Genomic DNA, 8,213 nt, shown 5'->3' on the forward strand with positions numbered 1-8,213 from the left:
CCTGTTGCTTTTTACCTAACTTTTGCTAGTTCTTGATGTATTTTCGGTTTGGCTTATCTTGAATATTTCTTTATCTGATAATTGGGTACATGAGTTTGTTTTGGAGACTTGAGTCCCTGGCCAACCATTATTAGAATAAGCCCTTTTTGTTATGAGAAGTGTATTCTATTTTAACAAGTAATATTCTAATCTTTTGATTGCAAAATAAGACTTTAAGGTGTATTATATGATATTCATTGGATTTAATTTGAGAACTATTTTTAAAATTTTTAAAAATAATTACAGCCAGGCATGGTGGTAAATACCTGTAATCTCAGAGACTTAAGACACCAAGGAAGGAGGATTGCAAGTTCAAGTTCAAGGAATTGCCTCAGCAATTTCGCAAGGCCCTAAAAATTTAGCAAGACCTTGTCTCAAAATAAATAAATATAAATATATATATATATATATATATATATATAAAGGGCTAGAGATGTGTCTCAGTGACTAATTGCACCTTGGGTTCAGTCCTCAGTGCCAAAATAAATAAATAAAAAATAATAATTACAGTTAGGTGTGGTGGCACAAGACTGTAATTTCAATAGCTCCAAGAGGCTGATGTAGGAGGATTCCAAGTTTGAGGCCAGCCTATGTAACTTAATGAAACCATGTCTCAAAATAAAATTTCAGAGGGCTAGGGATGTAACTCAGGGGGATATCACCCCTAAGTTCAATTCCCAGTACCACATATATAAAAGACAGAAATAAATGAAATAAAACAAAATTAAAACAATTGCAGGGATTAATGAAGTATGTAAGATAGGCATGGTAGTGCTTGTCTGTCATCCTAGTTAATATGGAGGCTAAGGTGGATCACTTGAGCCCAGGAATTTGAGGCCAGCCTAGGCAAATAATGAGACACTCCTTATTATCAAACAACAAGAAATAAACTATTTAAGAAGCAGTAAATATACTTTATAAATTAACATTGATGTTTTTGCCATGCTGCTCTTCCTCTGGCAACCCAGATAATTACACTAAATACAAAAATAATAGAAATATTAATTATTGACATTATTATACCAAAAAATATTCACAGAACATAATCAAGTCTGTACATTAATTCTATCAAATCTTGCAATTTCCAGTGTTGAATAGAGGTCAATTTGAAACAAGGTTCATGGTTGTCCAATCTTTATGGCTCTTTTCTTACAGTGGCTACAATGTAATTATGTCTGCAAAACACTAATCTGCCAGGTTACAGAATTTGCTGTCAATTAAAAATGTAGAAAAGTATTTGAAAGTAGATTTTCATTATATGTTTGTGATCTTAAAAATTAGGGGCTGGGTGTGTAGGTCAGCAATAGAGCACTTACTTCACATGTATGAGGCCCCTCCCTGGGTTTGATCTCCAGCTCCACCAAAGAAAAGATAAATAAATATTACACATGATAGTTTAATAACTGCAAGCATTCTCATAGTTTTAAGAATTTTGTGGCCTGTGGTTTTTATTGTTGTTGTTTAATATGTATCCTTTAATTGTGACTCTCTATATTAGTCTGCTGAGTCCAGAGTGTTACCAGATTTGGAAGTTCAAGTTTACCAAACTTAAAAACTAAAGCACTCGGCCACCGCTTCCATAGCTCCCACTGCCACTGCCTCTGAGCAGAAGATGGCTGTGCCTCCCACATATGCTGATCTTGGCAAATTTGCCAAGGGCTATGGCTTTGGATTAATCAAACTTGATTTGGAAACAAAATCTGAGAATGGATTGGAATTTATGACCTCAGGCCTAGCCAACTCAGAGACCACCAAAGTGACAGGCAGCCTGGAAACCAAGTTTTGTAGGAATAGAGGAGGCACGGCACCAAAGAAGGTAGCAGGAAACAGTTTTATTTGGCTGCTGTCAGGTTCAGAGGGCACAGCTTTTGCTGTAATCAATCAATCCCCTGAACCCTGAGTTCAGGTAGTTTCAGAATTTTATACCCAGCATGTAAGGGGAAGGGCTCAGAAGTTCACAGTCTGAAAAAGTTCACATAAATGCAGCTTTTTCTTTCACTGTTCTGGGCAAGTTAACCCTTCAAGGACAACACCTGAGAAGGAGAGAGCTTCTTCTCCCCTTTGTTTCCTCCCCCTGCCAGCTGTTACCATGGAGCCCAACTGGTAACTTCTCTAAGAAATGTAGATATCTCTGTGAAGCCCCAGCTCAAGGCCAGAGGCCTTGTTTACACATTTTTACAAACTAATGTACTGAATACATGTTTGTGAAAAACTAGTAAGGGGGTGTCCAGCACCTGGAGGGCTAATTTCTTCCCTGCCAGTGCCAAGTAAAACAGGGCAACAGGAAAACAGGAAGTTTATCTACATTGAACTCTTTTGTAGAGACTCTTTTGTTGACAGTCATAAAATCAGCCATAGTGAAGATTTCTGGAGAAACCCAGTTAAGACTTTTCTGTGGAGAAAGAGGGTGTCACAACACAAGTACAGGTGGACTGAATATGGCCTGACGTTTACAGAGAAGTGAACATTGACAACACACTAGGCACTGAGATCACTATGAAAGATCAGCTTGCACGTGGACTGAAGCTGACCTTCAATTCATACTTGTCACCTAACACTGGGGGGAAAAAGTGCTAAAATCAAGACAGGGTACAAGCAGGAGCACATCAACCTGAGCTATGACGTACGGACTTTGACATTGCCGGGCACTCTAATGCTGGGTTATGAGGGCTGACTGGCTGGCTACCAGATGAATTTTGAGATTGCAAAGTCCCGAGTGACCCAAAGCAATTTTGCAGTTGGCTACAAGACTGACGAAATCCAGCTTCACACTAACGTGAACTATGGGACAGAGTTTGGTGGCTCCATTTATCAGAATGTGAACAAGAAATTGAATACGCTGTCAATCTTGCCTGGACAGCAGGAAACAGTAATACTCACTTTGGAATAGCAGCAAAGTATCAGATTGACCCTGATGCCTGCTTCTAGGCCAAAATGAACAACTACAGCCTGATGGGTTTAGGATACACTCAGACCCTAAAGCTGGGTATCAAACTGACACTGTCACTTTGATGGATGGCAATAATGTCAATGCTTATGGGCACAAACTTGGTCTAGGACTGGAATTTCAAGCATAAATGTACAATCATTAATTTTAAAACATTTTGCAGCATAGCTACCTTCAGAATTTAGTGTGCTTTTAATGCCGTAGGTCTGGGATGCAAGAATTGATAAAAATCATATGAGACCTCCAGGTGAAAGAGGATTCAGCTTTAAAGTGTTACCATTTCAGAGGTATAGAAGAAACTGAGTCCAAACAAAAGATCTTTTCAGCTGTAGTCTTGTGTGTGAGAGACTGGTGGCCCCTCTAGAGATGCCAGGTTTCCTTAAAAAAAAAAAAAAAAATCTACAAATGCCTGCAAGTGGAAGCTGATAATTTATAGGCACTTTGTAAATCTGTATTGAGTAAATGAATGGAATTGTGACTTCCTGAAAATCAAACATTGGTTTCCTAACCCTTATTGATGAGGAGCTTGTTGCTTGGTGGTGTGTACAAACTGATGTGAAAGGGACTTTTTTAGACAGACCTTCATAAACTTGTTCCACTCTAACTCATCATCACCTCTTTTACACCAAAAGTAGTCTGCAGGGTGTGGCCACTGTTTCTTTTTCGTGCCATTTTGGGGAGGAGAGGATAGACGTGATGAAGCCAATAATTCAGGACTTAATTCCTTTTTGTGTTGTGGTTTTCTTGTCCTTGTACCAGTGTCTGAAATAGCTTCCAGGAGTTCCAGCTATAGGCTGGGAAGAGTCTGCGTGATTGTCATCACACAGTGACAACACTAGGATTCGAAATTGGACTTCTGTTGTATTCTCACCACTCAATTTATTTTTTAGCAGTTTAATGGGTACATTTTGGAGTCTTTCATTTTGTGTGGAATTAGATACTCCCCTTCAAATGCTGTAATTAACATCACTTAAAATAAAACTTGAATAAAATATTGAAACCTAAAAAAGAAAACAATAACAAAACAAACAAACAAACACAAAAGCACACAAACACACATGCAAAAGAATGTTTCCCATGTGGGAACCTAGAACTGTTAACTTTCTAGCAGAATGAAACATTTCTTGCTAAATGGTCAACTGGAGACATCATAGATCAATACATTATACTGACTTGTTTTACCTTTCTTAGATATTTAACTTGGGCATGCAATATTTGTAAAAGTCTCAAACCCTAAAGCTTGAATAGAAGGGGCCTATGGGAGTGGCGGTACAACTCAATGGTGGGGCACGTGCTGAGCATGCAGAGGTCCTGGCTTCAATACCCAGCACCAAAAACAATATTAAAAAGGAATGAAAAAGGAAAAAAGGGTCAGTATATATGATTTAAGGTGAATCCATTTCAAATTATTCCTTAAAATAAATTAGCAAAATAAAGAGGTTAGTCATTTGAAAAATGCAAAATTCCCAGATCTTGGGATCTTGTGGAAACAGTACAGGATTAAACCACAATTTCTGGATTCTACTCCTATTGTTACCATACTAGCCAAAGCAAATCTTGGAAACTCTCAGTCTCCACTTTCTAATTTATAAAAATGGTTCATTTCAATTTCCATCTCTCAGATTTCACATAAATAAGAAAAGAACTTGAGCAAGCTGTAAAATATTAATATCTTACATTTATGCTTACTTTGTGCTAGAATTAATTTAATTTTGATAAAACCTTTTACTAATATTATCCTCATTTTAAAGATGGAAAGCTGAGGCATAGAACAATTCAGAAACTTGCTCCACATTTACATTTAGTAAGTTATCAAAAATAAATTTTTTAAAATATTTATTTTTTTAGTTGTAATCGTACACAATACCTTTATTTTATTTATTTATTTTTATGTGGTGCTGAGAATTGAATCCAGGGCCTCACACGTGCTTAGGCAAGCACTCTACCACTGAGCCACACCCCAGCCCCAAAATAAATTTTGTAACCAGTTATAATGGGACATACCTGTAATCCCACCAACTGAACAATTTATTGAGGCCCTAAGCAACTTAGTGAGAACCTGTCTCAAAAAATAAAAATGACTGCGGATGTAGCTCAGGGGTAAAGTGCCTCTGGGTTCCATCCCCAGGATCCCCAGCCCCTAATTTCACCTCGGGGTTCAGCTCAAGGAGAGAACATGAGCTTAGTATGTGTGAATGTGTGAGACCCTTGGCTCAACACCCAGCACCAAAACAATCAAATAAAATGATGAGATTATACAGGGAGTAGTGGTACAGGATTATAATCCCAGCCTTGAGGCAGGAGGATCACAAGTTAAATAGCCAGTCTAAGGGGCTGGGGATGTGGCTCAAGCGGTAGCGTGCTCGCCTGGCATGTGTGGGGCCGGGGTTGGATCCTCAGCACCACATACAAACAAAGATGTTGTGTCCGCCGAAAACTAAAAAATAAATATTAAAAATTCTCTCTCTCTCTCTCTCTCTCTCTCTCTCTCTCTCTCTCTCTCTCTCTCTAAAAAAAAAAAAAAGTTTTAAAAAAATAGCCAGTCTAAGCAATTTAGTGAAGCCCTAAGCAATTTAATGACACTGTCTCAAAATAAAAATATAAAAGATGGGAGATGTGTCTCAGTGGTTAAGCACCCCTGCGTTCAATTCCTGCTACGATGATGATGATAATAAAATTGTAACTGAAAATTCTGGTTCTATAACCCCGATGGTACTCATTCATTAGAAGCATAGAGGAGATTAGAGTATTTCTAAGGAGGACCAGTAAAGGAAGGCAATACTTAAGTTGAATCTTAAAGAATGGGTAAGATTGTAATAAGAAAACACAAAGAATTGGCAAGAAAATAGAATAAAGTCCCAAAAGATAAGAAAATGTAAAGCATTTATATGGGACAGCAAAAAGTAAGTTCTGGCTAAAGTGCTGCAGAGTAATCTGGAGAGTCTAAAAGATAGATTTATAGGCCCTTGATCTGGAAATTCTGACTTGCAGATCCTCAGGTCTGGAAACAAGTTTTTTCAACAAGTTCTTCAGATGATTCTGATATGCAGCAAGTTATGAGAAACAGTGTAATAAAAAACAGGGAAACTAATACAGATTAGGACTATCAACTTAAGTTCAACTCAAATCATGAAAGATTTATGACAAACTAAGGTATTTGGACAATTTGGCCAATAAGATCTCACTGAGGGTTTTTTTGTTTGTTTTGCTTCATTTAAAAAAATTTTTTTTCTAAATATGTAAAGTGTTCATGAAGTACAAATGCAAAAGTCCACCAAAGGTAATTCCCAGTTCCTTTCTACCTCTATTCTCTTGGATTTCAGGTATTTCTTTTGTTTGCTTTGTTTTATTTGCAATGCTAGGGATGCACCCCTTGGCCTTGAACATGCTAGCCAAGCATTCTACCACTGAGCTACATTCCCCGCCCCTGTAGAATTTTTTTTTTTTTAAGAGAGAGAGAGAGAGAGAGAGAGAGAGAGAAGAGAGAGAGAGAGAATTTTTAATATTTTCAGTGGACACAACATCTTTATTTTATGTGGTGCTGAGGATCGAACCCAGCGCCCTGCGCATGCCAGGCGAGCGCGTTACCACTTCAGCCTGATCCCCAGCCCGCCCCTGTAGAATTTTAAGAAGAGAAATCATACCACTAGAGCTCTATCTCAGCAAAAAGTATTAGACAGAACTAATTCAGCTGAAATCTAATGAAGGCAGGGACAACCTCTGCCATACTGGTAATAGTGGGAAGTAAAAGGAAAAGATGCAAAGTTCTACAGGTAAAAACAACAGGACTTGGTACTTAGCACATAGCCTAGAAGATAACTTGTACTTCAAAGTATGTGCTCAGTGGTTCTTAAGTGATGTAAGTAGAAGAATGACCAAAATGATTTGAAGGTTTAGAAGCAGAATGGCCACATGGGTTCTCTCTCATCCAGCGGAGACGCTCATGGAACAGGGTAGAGGAGAGGGTGGCTGTGGAGTCGCTAATCAAGACGTCTGGAGACCAAGCTGGAAGCAGGTCTGATTTTATTGCGCAGTTACCATGTATATATACTCATACAGTAGCTAAGCAGATTACAGGCAGCCACCAATGCAATTTCTTGCCATCTTTCCTTGCAGTGACCAATTAAGGAGCAGGCCTTGGAGAAAGGGCTGGGACTCCAATGCCCAGGGCTATGCCTACGGGGTAAGTGGTTTGTAGTTCATGCTCCAGGAGAGTGGTTTACCATTCAGGGGCCCACTTTTAAGTATGCCATGTATGCAGTACTCCATGCCTTTGTCCCCACAAATGACTAGGAGCTGAAAAGTGTTGTTAACATTGTTAAAACAACAAAATTGCAAGGTTTATGGAGGGGGAAGAAGATAATGGATATGGTTTTGAAGCTAGGAGCTGAAAATGCTTATAGATCATGCAAAATGGAAACTTCTATCACATGGATAGAACAGTGATTTGGTAGCCAGGAGTAGTAGTGCATGCCTCTAATCCCAGTGACTCCGGAGACTGAGAAAGGAGAATCACAAGTTTACAGCCAACCTCAAAGGCAGGTGTGGTGGCATAGGCCTGTAATCCCAACAGCTCTGAAGGCTGAGGCAGGAGTTCAAAGCCAGCCTCAGCAACCTAGTAAGGGCTTCAGCAATTTAGCAAGACGCTGTCTCTAAATAAAATACAAAAAAAGGCCTGGGGATGTGGCTCAGTGGCTAAATGTTCATCCCCTGGTATTAAAAAAAAAAAAAAAGAAGAAGAAGAAGAAGAAGAGAAATAGAAAAGCTAGCCTCAGCAACTTAGCGAGGCCCTAAGCAATTTAGTGAGACCCTATCTCAAAAATAATAAATAAATATGCCTAGGGATGTGACTCAGTGGTGAAGTGGTCCTGAATTAAGTACCTGGTACCTACTTACTCAATTTGGTGCCAAGGAAATAAGTTGGAAATTTTGGGCATAAATTTTAGAATGTTCTTATATGGGAATGGCTGGATAACCAAGGAAACACTGGAGAAAATGTCCAAGGGCAAAAAATTCAGAACTATTTATATAGGAAAGAAGAGAAGCCAGGAGAGCCAAGTGTCATGGAAATGCAGGAAGATTACTTTATTACAAAAGTAGCAGTAACAGGCAGTGTCCCGTAGGAAAAATAGGTCAAGGAGAATAAAGAATAAGAAAAACTTGTCAGATTTAGTAATCAAAAAGGAGGGGGGTGGTAAGAGAAAAAAAGTCAGATAAGCAGGAAATA

General features: G+C 38.7%; 1 pseudogene across 1 annotated transcript; it reads left to right on the forward strand.

The window, feature by feature from the left end:
* The first annotated feature begins 1,651 nt into the window (after window positions 1–1,651).
* On the forward strand, window positions 1,652–3,116 carry LOC308652337 (non-selective voltage-gated ion channel VDAC1-like; annotated as a pseudogene). The gene is made up of 2 exons: window positions 1,652–1,855; window positions 2,462–3,116. The product of its transcript is annotated as a non-selective voltage-gated ion channel VDAC1-like (transcript).
* Window positions 3,117–8,213: the final 5,097 nt, after the last annotated feature.

This window comes from Spermophilus citellus, assembly GCF_964194105.1.
Source record: "Spermophilus citellus genome assembly, chromosome: 6".
Classification (NCBI taxonomy): Eukaryota; Metazoa; Chordata; class Mammalia; order Rodentia; family Sciuridae; genus Spermophilus; species Spermophilus citellus.